The sequence below is a fragment of the Phyllobates terribilis genome, unplaced genomic scaffold (assembly GCF_046119375.1).
Source record: "Phyllobates terribilis strain yellow unplaced genomic scaffold, ASM4611937v1 Scaffold_391__1_contigs__length_1789467, whole genome shotgun sequence".
In the NCBI taxonomy this organism is placed as follows: domain Eukaryota; kingdom Metazoa; phylum Chordata; class Amphibia; order Anura; family Dendrobatidae; genus Phyllobates; species Phyllobates terribilis.
In genome coordinates this window covers 965,001-986,941 of record NW_027363151.1, presented here as the reverse complement: position 1 = coordinate 986,941, position 21,941 = coordinate 965,001, and the positions used below count along the sequence as shown (strand labels likewise).

Here is a 21,941-nt window from a genome sequence, read left to right as displayed (position 1 = left end):
TTACAGAAAATGTTTGACCTCTGGCATTGCCAACAAAGGATATATAACAAAGTATTGAGATGAATTTTTGTAATTGACCAAATACTTCTTTTCCACCAAAATTTGAAAAAAAATTCTTTCCAAATCAGACAATGTGATTTTCAGGATTTGTTTTCTCATTTTGTCTCTCATAGTTGAGGTTGACTTATGATGTCAATTACAGGCCGACCTCATCTTTTTAAGTGGGAGAACTTACATAATTGGTGGCTGACTAAAGAATTTCTTGCCCCACAGTATTATATGGCAGCGCAATTGCAACATTTGGGTGGGTGGCAAAGCGCTGCAAACCCAAATAGTATTAAGGGGTTAATTACCTCAGGAACACCGTGGAATATTCCTATTCATATAGTGGAACTGAATGACCTCGCACACAAGAAATCAATATACCCTACACTTGCTCTACTCTACAAGGTCTGGGATAGGGGTAAAGATATAATGGAAATAGGAGACTGCAATGAATCTACACCTATATGGTTTAATAATAAATATGCAGAGGTCTATAAATTAGAGGGATTCCGGAGTTGAGTGGATAAAGGAATATATACAATATAACACATATATATGATATAAAACATATTGTCTGAAGGAATACTTAAGTCCTTTGATCAATTAAAGGGGGGATTTGGGATGACAAACAATTGTATAAATATCTATAGTTTCGGCATTCATTTAATGCACAATCAAGATGGACGCCCTTTTGGGTAGAAAATAATACTTTTGTTAAGTTGGTATTAGAGAAGGGAAATCCTAAGGGTCGTATTTCTGATATTTACTGAGTCCTTCTTGATAATTATTTAAAAATATTTCCTTCTCCAGCTAGACAAAAATGGATGGAGATATAGGTCCAATTTCTGAGGATCAATGGAGAGCGGTATTAGAACTGGTACCCCAATTATCTTTAAATGAGGCTCAGAGATTTTCCCAGATCATATTAATACATAGGAAATATAAGACGCCTAGATTCCTATGTAACATAGGATACCGGACTGCGGCTGAATGTCCAGGATGTAAAATGGATGCTGCGGGCCTATTACATCCGCTATGGGAATGCCGGGAGATAGGTAAATACTGGAAAGGAGTTCTGTCTATTATAAAGAGGGTATATAAAATAGATATTCAACCAGACCCCAAAAAATGCCTATTAGGTATATTAGAGGATGATATGGAATTTAACCCAATGTCAATAGGGATTTCACATATTTTATTTCAAGCTAGGAGACATATTGCATCCAAATGGATTAACCCCTCGCCTCCAGAAATTAGTGAACGCAAAAATAGGATAAATAATATTATCAGATTAGAAAAAGGGGTATATAAAAAACAAAACTCAATGAATACATATGAGAAAATATGGGCTTATGGTTGGAAACACCTGGAATGCCATCAAGGGGGATATTGTAGGAGAGACAATGACTTATGGGGGAAGGGGGGTATTGGCGAGGTCTAATGTTTCATTGTAATGTGTATTGGAATTCTCTAACATGTGGTATGGGTAATATAGCACACCTATATGTGTATAGGATTATAATGTTTATTACAATATTATGGTTATATAAGAGATTTCAAGAATGTAGAATGTTAATTGTTAGATATAGTAACTGCAAGTTATCAGACGGTAATGGGCAAGCTATAAGGATATATAGGAGAGATGCATGTATCTCATCCCTATGGTATGTTATTTTATTATTGTATGTACTGGTTTATTGTTTTGTAAAAAAAAAACTAATGAAAAAATCTCAATAAAAATGTCTTGGATTAAAAAAAAAAGAATAGGAAAAAGGCTTCTCCCCTGTGTGGGTTCTCTTGTGTCTCTTAAGAATCATTTTACAATTAAAACATTTCCCACATTCTCAACATGAAAAAGGCTTCTCCCCTGTGTGAGTTCTCTGGTGGCTATTAAGATGCGCTTTCTGGTTAAAACATTTCCCACATTCTGAACATGAAAAAGGCTTCTCCCCTGTGTGAGTTCTCTGGTGCTTAACCAAAGCTGATTTCTGGTTAAAACATTTCCCACATTCTGAACATGAAAAGGGCTTCTCCCCTGTGTGGGTTCTCTTGTGGTTATCAAGAATCATTTTACGATTAAAACATTTTCCACATTCTAAACATGAAAAAGGCTTCTCCCCTGTGTGAGTTCTCTGGTGATTAATCAAATCTGACTTCTGGTTAAAACATTTCCCACATTCTGAACATGAAAAAGGTTTCTCCCCTGTGTGAGTTCTCTTGTGATTATCAAGAATAATTTTATGATTAAAACATTTTCCACATTCTGAACATGAAAAAGGCTTCTCCCCTGTGTGAGTTCTCTGGTGCTTAATCAAATCTGATTTCTGGTTAAAACATTTCCCACATTCTGAACATGAGAAAGGTTTCTCCCCTGTGTGAGTTCTCTTGTGGTTATCAAGAATCATTTTACGATTAAAACATTTTCCACATTCTGAACATGAAAAAGGCTTCTCCCCTGTGTGGGCTATCTGGTGGTTAACCAAAACTGATTTATGTCTAAAACATTTCCCACATTCTGAACATGAAAAAGGCTTCTCCCCTGTGTGGGTTCTCAGGTGTATAACAACAGCTGATTTCTGGTTAAAACATTTCCCACATTCTGAACATGAAAAAGGCTTCTCCCCTGTGTGAGTTCTCTGGTGCTTAACAAAATCTGATTTCTGGTTAAAACATTTCTCACATTCTGAACATGAAAAAGGCTTCTCCCCAGTGTGGGTTCTCTGGTGGTTAATCAAATCTGATTTCTGGCTACAACATTTCCCACATTCTGAACATGAAAAAGGCTTCTCCCCTGTGTGGGTTCTCTGGTGATTAATCAAAACCGATTGATTGTTAAAACATTTCCCACATTCTGAACAAGAAAAAGGCTTCTCCCCTGTGTGGGTTCTCTGGTGGTTAACCAAAACTGATTTATGGCTAAAACATTTCCCACATTCTGAACATGAAAAAGGCTTCTCTCCTGTGTGGGTTCTCAGGTGTACAACAATATCTGATTTCTGGTTAAAACATTTCTCACATTCTGAACATGAAAAAGGCTTCTCCCCTGTGTGGGTTCTCTGGTGGTTAATCAAATCTGATTTCTGGTTACAACATTTCCCACATTCTGAACATGAAAAAGGCTTCTCCCCTGTGTGGGTTCTCTTGTGGTTAACCAAAACTGATTTATGGCTAAAACATTTCCCACATTCTGAACAAGAAAAAGGCTTCTCCCCTGTGTGGGCTATCTGGTGGTTAACCAAAACTGATTTATGTCTAAAACATTTCCCACATTCTGAACATGAAAAAGGCTTCTCCCCTGTGTGGGTTCTCAGGTGTATAACAACAGCTGATTTCTGGTTAAAACATTTCCCACATTCTGAACATGAAAAAGGTTTTTCCCCTGTGTGGGTTCTCTGGTGCTTCACAAAATCTGATTTCTGGTTAAAACATTTCCCACATTCTGAACATGAAAAAGGCTTCTTCCCTGTGTGAGTTCTCTGGTGCTTCACAAAATCTGATTTCTGGTTAAAACATCTCCCACATTTGGAACAAAAAAATCTCTTGTCCACTGTGTGAATTTTTTGATGTTTAAGAATAGACTTTTCGAGGGTAAAACTATTTTCATTTTCTGAAAGTGAAAATGACTTCTTTCCTTTATGAGCAGTTTGTTTTTTAATGCTTATTTTTTTATTTTGACTTTCCTTAGTAGTCAGTAATGAATCAGAAGACAGGACCTGTTTCAAAGGATCAGATGACAGATCTTTGCTGTGAATGGATGATGGTATATCTGGAGTAATCATATTCACTTCAATTGTATCCTGTGGGATCTCAAGATCATCCGATTTAAAAATCTCCTGTCCCTCTGATCTCCTGGTACAGTCATCTGCCAAGAAAAAAAAACAATTATTAACTTTGAATAAAATATCCTTCAATTTATATTTTTGAACATTTCTTCTTAAAATGTCTGTAGAAATGACAAGTTATTGACAGAATGACAGTTCACAGTCTAATTAAAAACCTCAAAGAATAAACCAGTGGAGCGTAGTGTTCAACTGTTTATTCATTCAGCCTCCAAAATATGGAATAAGAAGCCATCAAAAAATGTTATGTACGTGAAAATTATACCAATAAAAGCTTCTACTCATCAATAAACCGATCCAGCAATATCCGCTCTGCCAAAATCAAATCTCCCCTCCGCTACTGAGCCTTGCGCCCAAACCACATTTATCATCCATGTATTTGGCATTACTATAGTGAGAAGAACCCACTTAATTTATGGTGTGTGTCTCCTGGAGCACAATCTGGGCACTATGTGTTGGGTAATGAAATTATATATTTGTAATTTTCACTCTCCATCATCCAATGCGTGCTAATTTCCGGAAAGTGCCTGTGGAGTCAAAATAGTCACTACACCTATAGATTATATCACTGAGGGTTATAATTTCCAAAATGGAGTCACTTTATGGGGATTTCTACTGCTCTGGTTTTCTGCAATTTGGTCACATTAGGGCTTCTGCAAATGGTGGGTCCCATCTCCTCTGGGATCTGCTCCTGCGACGTCTGCTTCTCTCACCAGGAGCCGCCTTATTCATCCTGCAGGTGGCGCTGGTGATGGAGGAGACGTCAGAATCAGAAGCTCTGGGCGGCGCAGGCTCTGTCCAGCCACTAAGATTAGGGTGACTGGGACCAGTAGTACCATCCAGTCTGCCAGTATGGGTGTGTGTGCTGTCCAGCTGGAGTAATCTGCTCCCTGCTTCAGCCATTTGGAAAGCACCGCACCCTACTAAAGCTGGAAGCATATTGCCGGAAGCTGCCAGATACAGCCTTGTTCTCCTCTGGTTCAGTCCTCTGTGCTCAGCTCCCGGCTTGTGTATTTGTTTCCTGTTGTGACCCCGGCTCATTTACTGACTGATCCCACCACAATAAAGCTATCATACAGAATGAACCTGTAAAAAAAAGACAGAATAAAAGATATGTTACATCCCAAACAACAACATATGTAAGAGGGGAGAGCTCCAACACTAAATCGGAGTTGCACTCATTTATGGTGGACCATTGGAGCTACTATAAGTCCTGAGCAGAAGAGTAGAGAAAGTATTAGCGCCCCCATTTCAGGAGAGATTGAGCAGTAATCTGAATTCCTTAGGACTGAAAACATAATGTAATTTATGACGTGGAGTGAATCCATGAAACCAGGGCTGGAGCCATGCCACCACATCTCCTGCAGGCGTGAATAAATGTATATTACAGCCATCAGCCACGCACAGCTTAGAGATATATCATGGCACAGGTGTAATCTTTTCTGTATAGTTTATCACAATCCTGTATGAAGTTAGTTAGTTTTAAAAGATATTGAAAAGTCAGCATAAAGGGAAACTCTGCTGTTATTGTACAGAAATTCCCACTTGGCCTCACTGCACATTTAATGTTGTCGATCATAAAAGTTAAGTTAGGTCAGGGAGACTGGACCTAGTCTTGTAGGGACCATATGAGGACATTCAGCAGCACAGAAGGGAGAAAAGGTAGATTCATCCAATAAGATATCAGGGTTCTAGGAAGCCAACAGCATCATTACCCTCCACTTTCTCTTCAACTGATTTTCTCACTTGTCAGCACATTCTACGTACGCTGTCATTTGGCTTTGTAGTTTACAGATCTGGGCAGGTAAGGGTCAGTGTCTTCTAATCCCAGGGGGTAGGTGGATCCTCAAGTTTGTAAGTCCTACAGAAAAGGTCTTTCACAATTACAAAAAGTAATGTGAACATTTTTGGATGGAGGAAAATGTTGTGGTCTAGAGGTAAAATAGTGATCACACAATTGTGACACAACAGCACTACACCACTGATAAAGCAGCCACAGCCGGTACTTGAGAAGAATCTGTGGCTTCTTTGCATTTAGTGGTTACTACTCACCTGGGTAGTCATATGTAGGAATCTCCTCCTTACACCGATCATCATCCCTCACATATGCCTCTGTAGTATTAATATGGGTCAGATCTTCACCCTGAAACAAATATTGTAAAAGTCACAGACAGATGGAGAAGTCACATCTATGATCAGCTCTAATCCTGCCATCTCCACCGTTCTCATTACACAAGTATAAAACATATAATACTGGTGGATAAAACAAGACTGAGCACAAGACCTTCACAGTCATCTACACATCACAGGGGAGAGCTCATGACACCTTCTCTCCATCTACCTGATGATCCTGAGGAACATTGGGATCTTCTTGTTTACAGTCCTGTGGAAGAAGAGGACGGTGACATCTCTCTGGTGTTGACCTCTTACTGGATAGATCTGGAGGAAACACATACAGGGACTGAATTCATTCTTTACATACAGATAATTATAGGCCGTGTGTATTTAGTCCTGTCTATTACCTGGTGATGTGAGGGGCTGGGGAACCTCCATCATGACGAACTTGTACAGATCTTTGTGTCCTTCTAAATACTCCCACTCCTCCATGGAGAAATAGACAGCGACATCCTGACACCTGATAGGAACCTGACACATACAATGATACCGTCATCCCCCCGATCCCTTCATAGCGTTACTGTATAATGTCCCAGCATTCCCAGCAGTGTCACCTCTCCAGTCAGCAGCTCAATCATCTTGTAGGTGAGTTCTAGGATCTTCTGGTCATTGATGTCCTCATGTATCAGGGGGTGAGGTGGAGGTCCAGTGATTGGGCTCAGGGGTCTTCCCCATCCTTCAGACACAGGGTCCTGACAGCGCTCACTAGAGGTCTTCTTCACTACTGTGTAATCCTGGTTATGGAGAGACACATTAATAAATCTCACTACAGACATTTCCAGAGTCCTCACCTCCCCAGTTCTGTCCATCTGTTATTCCCATATATAAGAATGATGTAATGTGACGTCATCAGAATCTCTCACCTCTCCAGTAAGCCGGAAGAGGATCTCTGGGGTGAGGTGTAATATCCTCTCCACCATCTTCCTTCTGTCTCTATCCATTCTTCTATAGGAAAATTATATAGATAAATTATTAGTATCTCATATTGTGTGAATCTGAGTGGATTGAAGATGAGTTGGTGTAAAATATATAAAATTCTGTGTAATAAAAAAAAATTAACAGCATTGTGATGCCGGTATGAAGCAATAATGTGGTAGAGCACTTCATACATCTTCAGGTCAGACAGAGATACCTATGTGCTATCAGTTGGGATTACGGAAGTTATAAAATAATTCAGGTAATTTAACAATATAAAGAAACAGCAGTCTTTGTACAGCCAATAAAATATGTTAATGGTTTATTTGTTTATATCTCACCACTCCAAGATAAGTTCTTCTAACTCCACCACCTTCTCTACACTGTGTGCACAATTATTAGATAATTTGTATTTTTGATGATTACTTTTATTATTTCACATCTCCAGTGCTGTCGGTCAATCCAAAGGGTAATAAACCTGAATATTTAACAAAGTAAACGTGAGGTGTTGTCTTAGCAGAATATCTCTGTCCAGAATTATTATGCAACTATATGAAAAATGAAAATTTTCCATCTTAATTATTTATTTTCATCTGTTATAGAATACATTTCTGACATTTAATAAATATATATCAGTGACCAATATAGCCACCATTCTTCTCAACACCAGTGATAAGCCATTCATCCATGGAGTCCATTCATTTCTTACTCTGTTGACGTTCATCTTTGTGGGGAGCACCAACCATAGTCCCAGACACTGATCAGAGAGGGGACTGTTCTCCTTCACCATAAATCTCGAGTTTAAGAAAAGCTCGAAAGTTCTCAGTAAGGTCTAGGTCCAGTGAGGAAAAAGTCATGTCATTAGTCTTTCATCTTTAAAATATTTCCGGGCACTGAGCAATGAAGACTTCAATGCTGTGATTGAGCATTGTCCCGCAGAACAATCCTGTTTTTTTAAAGATGTAGATTTTTTCTGTACCTCTGCTTAACCCCTTTACAACCCAAGGTGGTTTGCACATTAATGACCAGGCCAATTTTTACAATTCTGACCACTGTCACTTTATGAGGTAATTACTCTGGAACGCTTCAACAGATCCCACTGATTCTGAGACTGTTTTTTCGTGACATATTGAACTTCAGGATTGTGGTAAAATTTCTTCGATATCACTTGCGTTTATTTGTGAAAAAAATGGAAATTTGGCGAAAATTTTGCAATTTTCAAAATTTGAATTTTTATGCCCTTAAATCAGAGAGATATGTCACACAAAATAGTTAATAAATAACATTTCCCACATGTCTACTTTACATCAGCACAATTTTGGAACCAAAATTTTTTTTGTTATGGAGCTATAAGGGTTAAAAGTTGACCAGCGATTTCTCATTTTTCCAACAAAATGTACAAAACCATTTTTCTAGGGACCACATCACATTTGAAGTCACTTTGAGAGGTCTTTATGACAGAAAATACCCAAAAGTGACACCATTCTAAAACTGCACCCCTCAAGGTACTCAAAACCACATTCAACAACTTTATTAGCCCTTCAGGTGCTTCACAGGAATTTTTTGAATGTGGAAGAAAAAAATGAACATTTAACTTTTTTTTACAAAAAAGTTACTTTAGACCAAATTTTTTTTATTTTCGCAGGGGTAACAGGAAAAAATGGACCCCAAAATTTGTTGTGCAATTTCCCCTGGGCACGCACTTACCCCATATGTGGGGAAAAACCACTGTTTGGGCGCACGGCAGGGCTCGGAAGGGAAGGACCGCCATTTGAATTTTCGATTGTAAAATTTGCTTGAATAATTAGCGGACGCCATGTTGCGTTTGGAGAGCCCCTGATGTGCCTAAACAGTGGAAACCCCCCATAAGTGACCCCATTTTGGAAACTATACCCCCCCCTGGGAACTTATCTAGATGGGTGGTGAGCATTTTGAACCCCCAGGTGCTTCACAAATTAATCCGTAAAAATAAAAAAGTGTTTTTTTTCCCACTTTTTCATTCTTACGAATCAATTTGTGAAGCACCTGGGGGTTCCAAGTGCTCACTATGCATCTAGATAGGTGCCTTGCGGGGTCTAGTTTCCAAAATGGGGTCATTTGTGGGGAGCTCCAATGTTTAGGCACACAGGGGCTCTCCAAACGTGACATGGTGTCCGCTAACAAATTGGAACCATGTCGTATTTGTAGAGCCCCTGTGTGTCTAAACAGGCAAGGCAGGCAATCTCCGCAACGTTTTTTTGGCCGCGAAGCATATGGGGCGGAGACTCGAGCATGTCACTGAAATACCCACGATACTCAATGCATACCAGAGCACCCAATGCAAACTCAAGTAGCGAGCACTTGCACTCAACACTAGTCGCCATATCGCCATCTTTTTTTCTTACTTTTGAAAGAGCACAACCCTAAACCTAGCACAACCCTAACCCGAGAGTTTATTTTTTACGCCGTTCCTCTTGTGGTATAAGTGATTAGATGACTTTATTCTTCGGGTGGTGCGAATACAGTTATACCAGAATCATATGGGGTTTTTATGATTGACAGCTGTCACACACTAAAAGACGCATTTTTTGTAAAATCTAGTTTTTGCATCGCCATATTTTGAGAGCTATAATTTTTCCATATTTTGGCTGACAGAGTCATGTGATGGCTTGTTTTTTGTGGGATGACTTGACGTTTTTATTGGTGCCATTTTCAGGCACGTGACATTTTTTGATCGCTTTCTATTCCGATTTTTGGGAGGCAGAATAAACAAAAACCAACAATTCATGAATTGTTTTTTTGTTTTTTTTAAATTCTGTTCCGCGTGTGGTAAAATTGATAAGGTAGCTTTATTCTTCGGGTCAGTACGTTTACAGCGGTACCACATTTATATCGTTTTTCTATGTTTTGGCGCTTTTACACAATAAAAGCTATTTTATAGAAAAAAATATTATTTTGCATTGCTTTATTCTGAGAGCTATAACTTTTAGATTTTTTGGATGATGGAGCCGTATGGCAGCTTGTTTTTTGCGGGACAAGATGACGTTTTCAGCGGTACCATTTTTATTTATATTCGTCTTTTTGATCGCATGTTATTCCATTTTTTGTTTGGTGGTATGATGATAAAGCATTGTTTTTTGCTTTGTTTTTTATTTATTTATTTTACCGTGTTCAATGAAGGGGTTAACTAGTGGGACAGTTTTATAGGTCACGTCGTTCCGGACGCGGCGATACCAAATATGTGTACTTTTATTGTTTGTTTGCTTTTTTTTCATAATAATATTTATTGATGGGTACATTATATTTTTATTTTTGGTGGATTATTTTTTTTTTTAAATATTTTTAAAAATTTTTTTTCCACTTTCTGAGAGTTTTTACACTTTTTTACTTTGTCCCACTATGGGACTTTCACTTATTTTATTCTGATCGCCTCCTCAGCATAGGGATGGAGCACCATCCCTGTGCCATGCAGGCAGTCAGCGCTGCACAGTGAGAACATTGTGTGGTCGTGCACTGCGCAAGACCAAACAATGTTCCTGCTGCCTGGTGACCCGGATGTTATGATGACATCGGGTCGTCATGGCAACACCCGGGAAGCTCCATCAGACAGCGCTGGAGGCCGGAAGAGGAGTTGAGTATACCGATCACCTCCCCTTGCCACCGCAATGTTGCGATCGACTTCGATCGCAGCATTGCGGGGGTTAATGTGCTGGGAGCGGTGCGGGACCGCTCCCTGCACATAACCATAACAATTCATAGGACACGATAGTGCATATGCCCCAAATGGGGTTTATCGTAAATAATATTCATCAATGATATATATATCCATGGAAGGACTAATTGAATCCCATCGTTAAATTTTAATAAGAAGACCAAAGAAAACAACGAAAGAGGGACTACCAAAGATTTATCTTTAGAAATTCATATAAAGTTTATTATTAAAAAATTAATTATTATAAATATAAGGCACAAAAAAGGGGGAAAAAAGGGGGAAAAAGTGAACTTGAGAACAGTGGTAGCATAAAAAAGCTTCTCACAAACACAGTCACTACCCCAAAGGACCCCACATATACCAACTATTACAATCATATGACTCAGGCTTAAAAAGAATACACCAAACTGTTGTTGTCATAGCAACAGTGGTTAATAATCAAAGTCAATAAATATATATATGCATGGTAGTTAAGTAAATCACCTCTATAATATATAAAGAGTAAAATGAGAGGGAATTACTCATCAACTCCCTTCAATGAGCAATCCCTGTAGTAAATGCTAGTGAGTACAGATAAGTATTGATTGCTAATACATACCAGGGATTTCAAGTCACGGAGTTCTATCCAGGAAGCTTGAGACAGGGGGACCCGTGGGGAGAGCACACAAGTGCAGTGAGATGCCCCGACGTGCGTTTCACACTCCCTTCTTCAGGGGGCATGAAGATAAATGGAGCGACAGGTTTATATAGGCGCCAGCCGGCGCTCCATGCCGGAAATAGTGCTGCCATCACCTTGGAGACAGGCAACGCTGTACGGCACTCGCGTGGAGCCGGATGTGACGCATGCGTCACCACGGAGACCAAGACGCCGGCCAGCCTCCGCGTCACATGACCCCCGGCAAGCAATGCATTGCCAAGCGTCATTATAGATACAGAGAGCCGGCGGGCACCCAAGGCACCGCGACGCGCATGCGTACTTGGCTACAATGTTACCTTCTATATTGTGCATATAAACTTCAAGGCATGACTGTGAGAGGTGAATAAAAACACCCATAGTGAACGTGGACATGGAAAAAGAAAAGAGAGGAAAAGAAAAAAAGGGGGGGGGGAAGGAAGGAGGGGTGGAAAGGAAGGAGAGAAAGGAAAACGAGGAGAAGGGAAGAAAAGTGTGAGGCGGACATCATAAGGTATGTTAATGAGGGAAACAATGTCATAGGGATCCTGGCATAGAACAATTGATCATATTCAAAGGGTAAAAAATAAATAAACAATGGTGTAAAACGGGAAACATCCAAGAGGAGGTCCCAAGATTATTAATTAATACCCGCACAGCTTATTTGACCCCAAACTATTGTTAATTAGTCACATATCATTATACCCCCAACATAGCATATCATGCAGGGCAATCCTCCATACAATCGGGTATAAAATTCAATGAAAAAGCAAGAGATGTCCATATCCGATTATTCCTTTTCAAAATTCGCAGTGGTATTTGGTCTTTGGTCATCCAAGAAGAAATCCTCTCACATATCCATAAGAAAGTGTCCACAGTGACAAAGGGGAGAAGAATACCCCAAAAGCACAACATGAATCTATAAAAATTTTATAAAAAACAAAAGTAAATCACATGATAAAAACATACACAAAACATCTAAAACTAAAGTGTAATCCACTGAATCCCATAATTATATTCCTGGGTAACCATGAGCGAATGCCTTATAGACGCACTCGCGCATAGACACCCGGTTATCCGATGACCGGTCAGAGAAAGGGGGAATAACTGATGCTTTCATTCAATCCGTTTGGATATAAGGTATTCAGAGTCCAGATCCATCTGGACACCATCTGGGCCAATCTAAGACCCAGTTTTCCACCCCGTATACCTGGTATAATGCAGTCTATACCTCTTACCTTAAATAGGGAGGCATCACAATTGTGGTAGGTCTTAAAATGGCGTGGAATTGTCTTCACGGTGGATGTGTCCATGTGGTCGACTGCGGCAAAAATGGCCAACACATGTTCCCGGACCCTTACCTTAAATTGGCGGGTGGTCATGCCCACATAGATAAAACCACATGGGCATGTCGCAAAATAGATCACATATTTGGTAGTACACGTGATGAATTTATTAATCCTATATACCTTAGATCCATCTACTTTAGAAAATGTATCACTCCGTTCCACGTTAGGGCATGCTACACATCGACGACACGGTACACACCCACTCCTCCTGGGTTGTCCATCCAAAAAAGTGGTAATACCTGCCGCATTCTCATAGTGTGAATGTACCAAATGATCTCGAAGGTTCCTCGAAAGTCTAATAGAAATAGACGGTCTATCCGAGATAAAGCGTGATATTATTGAGTCAGCTTTAAGGATGTGCCAAGAACGGGCCAAAATATTCCTCAAACGAGGAAATTGGCAATTAAAGTTGGTAACAAAACGTACTTGTTCCTTCTTATTTCTATTAGCCTGGCTCCCATAGACCAAATCATGTCTTGAGGAGGACTTTGCCCTTCTATATGCCTGCTTAATCATTCGCCGGCTATATCGTCTCGCATAGAATCTCTCCTTTAATTCCACAGCCTGTCTCTCAAATTCCGTGTCCGTGGAGCAGATCCTCCGAATATGGAGGAACTGCCCCACAGGTACCGCCTGGATCATGTGCCGAGGATGAGAAGATTTAGCATGCAAAAGCATGTTTGTTGACGTTGGTTTACGGAACACAGAGGTTTGTAGGCAATTAGATGTATCCCTTCTCAGGGAGACATCCAAAAACTCCACTCGATAGGGATCAAATTGATATGTTAAGTGGATATTATAGTTATTACAATTTAATTCATTCATAAAATTTTCAAGAGAAGTGGGTGAGCCCTGCCAGATTATAAGGACGTCATCGATGTAGTGCGTCCAAAAAAGGACACAATCTGACAGGCAGAGGTCCCTTTCCCACAGCCCCAGGAACAGATTAGCATAAGCGGACACAAAGGCCGCGCCCATGGCTGTCCCTTGGAGCTGCAGAAAATAGGACCCCTTGAAAATGAAAAAAATATGGTTCAAGGTGAACTCCAACAGCTCAAGAATCAGGCTCCTCAGAGGTATAGGTAATGATGACGTATCAAGAAAGAATTTGACTGCGGAGAGACCATCAGAGTGCCTTATATTTGTGTATAGTGACTCAACATCTGCAGTCACCAGAATGGCATCCTCCTCAACATAGAGACCACCTACCTTCCTCAAAAGGTCCCCAGTATCCTTGAGGAAGGAGGGCAGACATTCAACCAGAGGTTGCAGATGTGAGTCAATCCACTTGTTGACATGTTCAATCCACTTGTGACAATCAGCTGACAACCGGCGGCGATCGCGCCCGCACAGCCTGTGTGCGCGCAGGATCGCGATGACGTACTAATACTGGTCGGGCTCTTAAAGCCCAGGGCACAGACGCGTATTAATATGTCATGGGCTGTAAAGGGGTTAAAGAAAGTGTCTTCTAAAAACTGGCAGAAGGTTTGGGAGTTGATTTTCCATCTATCTTCAATTTGAAAAGGTCCAACTAGCTCATGTGTAATAATACCAGCCTATAGCAGTCCCCACCTCCACCTCGCTAACGTCGGAGTCGAAATCGAGGTCTGTGCCCATTACTGATCCAGCCACGGGCCCATCCATCTGGTCCGTCAAGAATCACTCTCATCAGTCCATAAAACCTTTGAAAAATCTGTCTTTAAATATTTCTTGGACAAGTCTTTTGTTGTATCTTGTTCAGTGGTGGTCGGTATTCAGCCTCAGCCTTGTCTCTGAGCACGGAACACTTTGTACTTCTGGCCTCCAGGAAGGCTGTAGTTCTGGAATAGGACAGCACAAGAGGATAATATCTTCCTGGATGCTTCACATTTGAGTCTTCTGAAATCTTTTGCAGTTAATGCTATTCTTTTTTTTCTTTTGTGATCATATACACTTTTGAAGGTTCTGTGATCACACCCAATATCTGAACAATTTAAGGAGTGCTGCATCCCTCTGTAAGACTTAACCATTTTTGAGTTTTTATAGTCAGTAAAAACTGTTTTTGGCCCATTTTGCCAGAGAAAAACAAGCTGCCTAATAATTGTACCCCCCTGATAAAGGGTTTCAATATCCATAGGCCACACACCCCTCATTACAAAATACACATCAGCTGATCTACTTCATCCACTAAACATTTAAGTTTATACAGCTTGTATTTGGAAAATCTACATAAAAATGATGATATGGTCAGAATATTCACTAGCCTAATAATTGCGCACACAGTGTATGCTTCAAAGTGATCAAGAAACCTATTTTTTATTCTCACCTGCTACAAGCTATGGGTGCAATGTTCAGGAATCATCCTTCAATCCATAGACCGTGGATTCCACATCTCACCCCTGACAAAGCCAAAAAGTGAAAATAGTTGGGTAATAATCTGAAGCTTGTCTCCATTGTGATTATGATATGTTATAAGCAAGTTTAAATCTCTCAGTTCTTTCAATGTGTATTAGGGGTGCACTGTTTTTTTTATGGTAATACAAAAAGAAACACTGGCATGGTTGCACCTAGCAGGGTGCAGTGTATGCTCAGGTGTTACAAAAAATAAATGATTACAACCATATCCTGTAGAATACAGCAAAAGAGGAGAAGAACCCTATTAGTGGTGTGGGGCACTAAAACTATGGGGGTAACAAAGATGAGGAACATTACTGTATATGTGTCACCCTGGCCTGGATGCCACAAAATGTATTAAAGCTGTGTCTGAGAGCAAGGGGGAGGTTCTCTAGTCAGGCGAACATTAGTATGCAATGCCTCCTGTCTCAGGCCAGTAGGGGGAGCTGGCTGCCCCTATAAAAGCTGGTACTGGGGGCAGGGTTAGAGAGAACTGGATGGCCTGTCTCAGCACTGAGACGTGTCCCAGAGTGGAGCAGGGACAGAAAGTTGATTGCACCTAAGAGGAAGTGTGGCAGGAGGAGAGCCACAAGCCAGAGACAAGAGGCGAAGAGAGCCTGTCTTGGCAGAAACGGACTTAGTTTACCAGACTTTGGTGTCTGAGGCTGGAAGGATTCCACATCCCCCAGCAGAGAACCAGTCCGCAAGGGACTGTATATTCCTTGGCCTAAGAAGCCTGGAGGCCCTGCCACAACCGAAGGGACCAGTAAAGCCGTACAAGGCTGGGAGCAGAAAGGAACCCACGTCGCAGGCCATACAGGCGAGAATACACGGAAAGCTCAGAAACGTGGGCTGTTACTCTATAAGGAGGAGATAGCCAGAAGGAGCGCAGAAAGCACGGTAGGCCTACACCCTCACCCTGACCAGGGCCAATTTCCCCGTTGCTCTCAGACATCCAGGTCCCCTCCTAGCCGGGACTGTTTGTGGGTCAGTTTACCTGTTCTAGTAAAGACCCTGGACTGCAACCTGTTGTCTGTGTGCTCCTTGCTCCTCCAGCGCTACCAGCACTGGGACTCTCACTACCATCACTCCCACCATCCACTATACTGCCCTGGGGCCGCACTCTTCCCGTGGGGAGTCACACTACCCTAGCTGCACACCTCATCAGCCCCAGCGGTCTGCATGCAGCGGCGGTTCCTAATAACCGCAATCCACGGGTGGCGTAGTCAGACATAAACATCAGCACATAACGGACTACCACTGGCCTGACCACCCTGAGCCACGGAACCGGGTTGCCACTACTACTCCCACCGTTTCCCTATTGCCCGGATCCGAGTGCCCCACGGCCCAGGGGGCGAGTCATATATGGTAATGAGGGGGGGGGGGCTAATACTTTATAGGACACTATAGATGGTTATAGCACTATGTGGAAGTGGGGAAAAATAGGCAGGACACCTAAGGAGAGTAATGGAAAAAAAAAAAAATATATATATATATATATATATTTATTGTGAGGGGTCAGCTCTACGGTAGGCGCTGGTTCACACAGGGATGCAGTCCGTAGGTTCAAACAAACTGGTGGTTTATTAAATGTCCATAAACCAGGCAGGAGACAAAAATATCACAGCCTCTTTCAGGTTCCGAAAAGGTATAACAGAACAAAACATCAAATAGCAGTTCCATATAGAGCACGGCCTCAGCCGTTTAAATGCAGATGCTTTTCTCTGCCTCCAGCAGACTCTGAGCAGCACATGCAAGGTCTGCTCACCTTGCACAGCAAACAGCACACTGAGAGAGGCGCAGCTGTCTTAAATCAGGCCTTCCAAGACCTGGACTGGAGGTAAGTGAGCAGCTGATCCCCCCCCAGCTCTTTCAGCTGCTCATAAAACCCAGCCCTTTAATCCGGGCCCATTAACTCCCTCTCAGCACTATGTGTGCTGGAGCCTGCTTCTCCGGGTCCTACATCACCGAAGCTTGGTACCTCGGGGACACATACCTCCCCTCATCCACAACGTGTCCAGCTGCAACCTTACCTACCCCCCCACTTCCTCTGCCCATATATATATATATACATACACACACACACACACACACACACACACACACACACACACACACACATATATATATATATGCAGTACAGACCAAAAGTTTGGACACACCTTCTCATTTAAAGATTTTTCTGTATTTTCATGACTATGAAAATTGTACATTCACACTGAAGGCATCAAAACTATGAATTAACACATGTGGAATTATATACTTAACAAAAAAGTGTGAAACAACTGAAAATATGTCTTATATTCTAGGTTCTTCAAAGTAGCCGCCTTTTGCTTTGATGACTGCTTTGCACACTCTTGGCATTCTCTTGATGAGCTTCAAGAGGTAGTCACCGGAAATGGTCTTCCAACAATCTTGAAGGAGTTCCCAGAGATGCTTAGCACTTGTTGGCCCTTTTGCTTTCACTCTGCGGTCCAGCTCACCCCAAACCATCTCGATTGGGTTTAGGTCTGGTGACTGTGGAGGCCAGGTCATCTGGCGTAGCACCCCATCACTCTCCTTCTTGGTCAAATAGCCCTTACACAGCCTGGAGGTGTGTTTGGGGTCATTGTCCTGTTGAAAAATAAATGATGGTCCAACTAAACGCAAACCGGATGGAATAGCATGCTGCAGCAAGATGCTGTGGTAGACATGCTGGTTCAGTATGCCTTCAATTTTGAATAAATCCCCAACAGTGTCACCAGCAAAGCACCCCCACACTATCACACCTCCTCATTCATGCTTCACGGTGGGAACCAGGCATGTAGAGTCCATCCGTTCACATTTTCTGCTTCGCACAAAGACACGGTGATGAGTCCAAATTTGAGATCTTTGGTTCCAACCACCGTGTCTTTGTGCGACGCAGAAGAGGTGAACAGATGGACTGTACATGCCTGGTTCCCACAGTGGAGCATGGAGGAAGAAGTGTGATGGTGTGGGGGTGCTTTGCTGGTGACACTGTTGGGGATTTATTCAAAATTGAAGGCATACTGAACCAGCATGGCTACCACAGCATCTTGCAGCGGCACGCTATTCCATCCGGTTTGCGTTTAGCTGGACCATCATTTATTTTTCAACAGGACAATGACCTCAAACACACCTCCAGGCTGTGTAAGGGCTATTTGACCAAGCAGGAGAGTGATGGGGTGCTACGCCAGATGACCTGGCCTCCACAGTCACCAGACCTGAACCCAATCAAGATGGTTTGGGGTGAGCTGGACCGCAGAGTGAAGGCAAAAGGGCCAACAAGTGCTAAGCATCTCTGGGAACTCCTTCAAGATTGTTGGAAGACCATTTCCGGTGACTACCTCTTGAAGCTCATCAAGAGAATGCCAAGAGTGTGCAAAGCAGTCATCAAAGCAAAAGGTGGCTACTTTGAAGAACCTAGATTATAAGACATATTTTCAGTTGTTTCACACTTTTTTGTTAAGTATATAATTCCACATGTGTTAATTCATAGTTTTGATGCCTTCAGTGTGAATGTACAATTTTCATAGTCATGAAAATACAGAAAAATCTTTAAATGAGAAGGTGTGTCCAAACTTTTGGTCTGTACCGTATAAGACAAAATATAAAAAAACACAAACAATAAATGTTTATATGATTCCGCTTCCCCCCCCCCCAAAGTAAACAGCAAAATGTAATACATAATAATAATAAGAATCTTTACTTTTATATAGCGCTAACATATTCCGCAGCTCTTTACATACATAATTATTGCTGTCCCCATCAGGGCTCACAATCTCAATTCCCTATCAGTTTGTCTTTGGAGTGTGGGAGGAAACTGTAGAACCCGGAGGAAACCCATGCAAACACGGAGAGAACATACAAACTCCTTGCAAATGTTGTACTTGGTGGGATTTGAACCCAGGACCCCAGCGCTGCAAGGCTGCAGTGCTAACCACTGAGTCACCGTGCTGCCCAGTACATTAAAAAAATATTCGGTATTGCCATGTACATAACTTCCTGAATTAATAACATTTTGAAATATTTTTTTGCATATGGTACAAATCGAAAAACTAGGAATAATGTTTTTGGCCACCACAATTCCACATAAAAATGTAATAAAAAGCTATTAAAATGTCATATTTCCTCCAAAATTGTATCAACAAAAAGAAGAAAACAAGAAATAATCATTGATTCCGGTCCATCGATGGAAGAATGAAAATAGTTACGGGTCTCAGAAAATGGCGACACGGAAAAATTGTTAGATACTAAATTTTCAGCCCTGGTGACATCACACCTGTAGCGCATTAGACCGCTGACTGGCTGCAGTTATCACACACGCTAAAGACATGACATCACAACTGCAGCCTATAAAGAAGACCCGAGCAGCAGCAGAGAGCCGGCACTGGAGCAGGGGAAGGTGAGTAATGCGGATTATAGTATTTGTTACACAGGCTCGTAGATTGTGTACAGAACACTGATAGGGGAAACCTCTTCTATACTTTCTGCTGTTGGTTCAGGGCACATTGTGATGTTCAATGTTGTAATGAGCCTTAGCCTGAGGACAGACAGGAATAATGATGAGATGGCCTGAGAGCAGAGAGGAACGCTGAGGAGAAGGTCTGAGGGAAGAGAGGAATGCTGAGGAGATGGTCTGAGGGAAGAGAGGAGCGCTGAGGAGACAGCCGGAAAGTGGAGAAGAGTGTTGAGGGGATGGCCTGAGGTTAGATATGAGCACCCATAGGCGGATTATAATGAGGGCAATCCGGGCGACTGCCCGGGGCCCCGAGCCTCCAGAGGGCCCGTGGCTCCGGGCGGGGTGTCTATGTCCGGATTGCCCTCATTATATGTGCGGGCCGCCGCCGCGGCACATACCGGCATCAGTGGCGGGAGGGGGGGCCCGGACCGCTCCCCCAGCAGCGGCGCACGGCCGCTATTTCTTGATCGGCCGGGCCAGCACTGCAGCAGTTAACTTCCCTGTGCTGGCCCGGCCGCGTCACTGCTAGTAGACACGGCCCTGTGCGCGGCCGTGTCTCCTAGCTGTGACGTCATGCAGTGCGCCCCGGCCTGCACTGCTACTTACCACCGGAGAGCCTGAGGACTGGAGCCGAGCCGGGAGATGGTGAGTCTGTGTGTGTATATATGTATGTATGTATGTATGTATGTATGTATGTATGTATGTATGTATGTGTGTGTGTGTGTGTGTGTGTGTGTGTGTGTGTGTGTGTGTGTGTGTGTGTGTGTGTGTGTGTGTGTATATATGTATGTATGTATGTATGTGTATTTATGTATGTATGTGTGTGTGTGTGTATATATATATATGTATGTATGTGTGTGTATATGTATGTATGTATGTATATGTGTGTGTGTGTGTGTGTGTGTGTGTGTATGTATATATATATATATATATATGTGTGTGTGTGTGTATGTATATATATGTGTGTATGTATGTATGTGTATATGTATGTGTATATGTATGTGTATGTATGTGTATATATGTATGTATGTTACATAGTTACATAGTTAGTAAAGCCGAATAAAGACTTGCGTCCATCAAGTTCGACCTGTTAGTTCTGTAATTGCTAAAGTTGATCCAGAGGAGGGCAAAAACCCCAAATGATTTAGCCAATCTTCACCTGAGGAAAAATTCCCTCCCGACTCTGAAACCAGCAGTCAGAATAAATCCCTGTATCAACCTACTATTTTATTCTATTTTTAAGTATATGCAGAAATCTGCCTGGTATCTAGAAAAGCATCCAGTCCCCGCTTGAACTGGTTTAGTGAATCCGACATTACCGTCTCCTCACTCAGTGAATTCCATATTCTCACTGCTCTTACCGTAAAGAACCCCTTCCTATGCTGGTGCTGAAACCTTTTCTCTTCCAGTCTTAGTGAATGCCCTCTTGTTACCGTAATATCCCTCCTTTTGAACAAATCCCGGGCAAGGTCTCTATACTGTCACCTAACATATTTGTATACATTTATTATGTCCCCCCTCAACCTTCTCTTTTCCAGGCTGAATAGTCCTAGTTTTGCCAACCTCTCTGGGTATTGCAGTCCCTCCATTCCCCTTATTAATTTTGTTGCCCTCCTTTGTACCTTTTCAAGCTCATTTATATCCTTTCTATATATTGGGGCCCATAACTGAGCACAGTATTCCAAGTGTGGTCTGACCAGTGCTTTGTACAGTGGAAGAACAATGTTCTCATCCTTTGCAGCTATACCTCTTCTGATACATCCCATTACCCTGTTTGCCCTTACAGCAGCGGCCTGACTTTGGGCACTCCAATTTAGTTTGCTATCAATCAAGATGCCCAAGTCCTTCTCCATCTCTGAATTCCCCAATGGTTTCCCATTCAGTGAGTACTGGTGACTTCCATTTTTCCTTCCCATATGTATGACCTTACATTTCTCCTCGTTAAACCTCATTTACCATTTAATGCTCCACCTACCCAGCTTATCCAAATCCCTCTGTAGGTCTTCACTATCCTCTTTTGTATTAATTGTTTTACATAACTTTGTGTCATCTGCAAATATTGATATTTTACTATTTATCCCGTTGACTATGTCGTTAATAAAGATATTAAATAGCATTGGGCCTAGTACAGACCCCTGTGGTACCCCACTAGTGACGCTTACCCAATCTGAGTATATTCCATTTATAACCACCCTCTGCCTTCTATCCTTTAGCCAGTTAGCTACCCACTTGCAGACATTTTCCCCCAGCCCCATCATTCTCATTTTGTATACCAACCCATTATGTGGCACGCTATCGAACGCTTTTGAGAAGTCGAGATACACGACATCCACTGGTTCCCCCTGATCTACTCGAGAGCTAACCTCCTCGTAGAAGTCAATCAGGTTTGTTTGGCAGGAGCGATTCCTCATGAATCCAT

The 21,941-nt window shown here is 41.9% G+C and overlaps 1 protein-coding gene and 1 pseudogene across 1 annotated transcript in view; one reads left to right on the top strand and one right to left on the bottom strand.

The window, feature by feature from the left end:
- LOC141224344 (uncharacterized) overlaps positions 1 to 21,941 on the top strand; it is an 859,055-nt gene that overhangs the window by 562,782 nt on the left and 274,332 nt on the right. The gene's annotated exons all lie outside the window — the stretch shown is intronic.
- LOC141224340 (uncharacterized) overlaps positions 226 to 21,941 on the bottom strand; it is a 76,695-nt pseudogene continuing 54,979 nt past the window's right edge.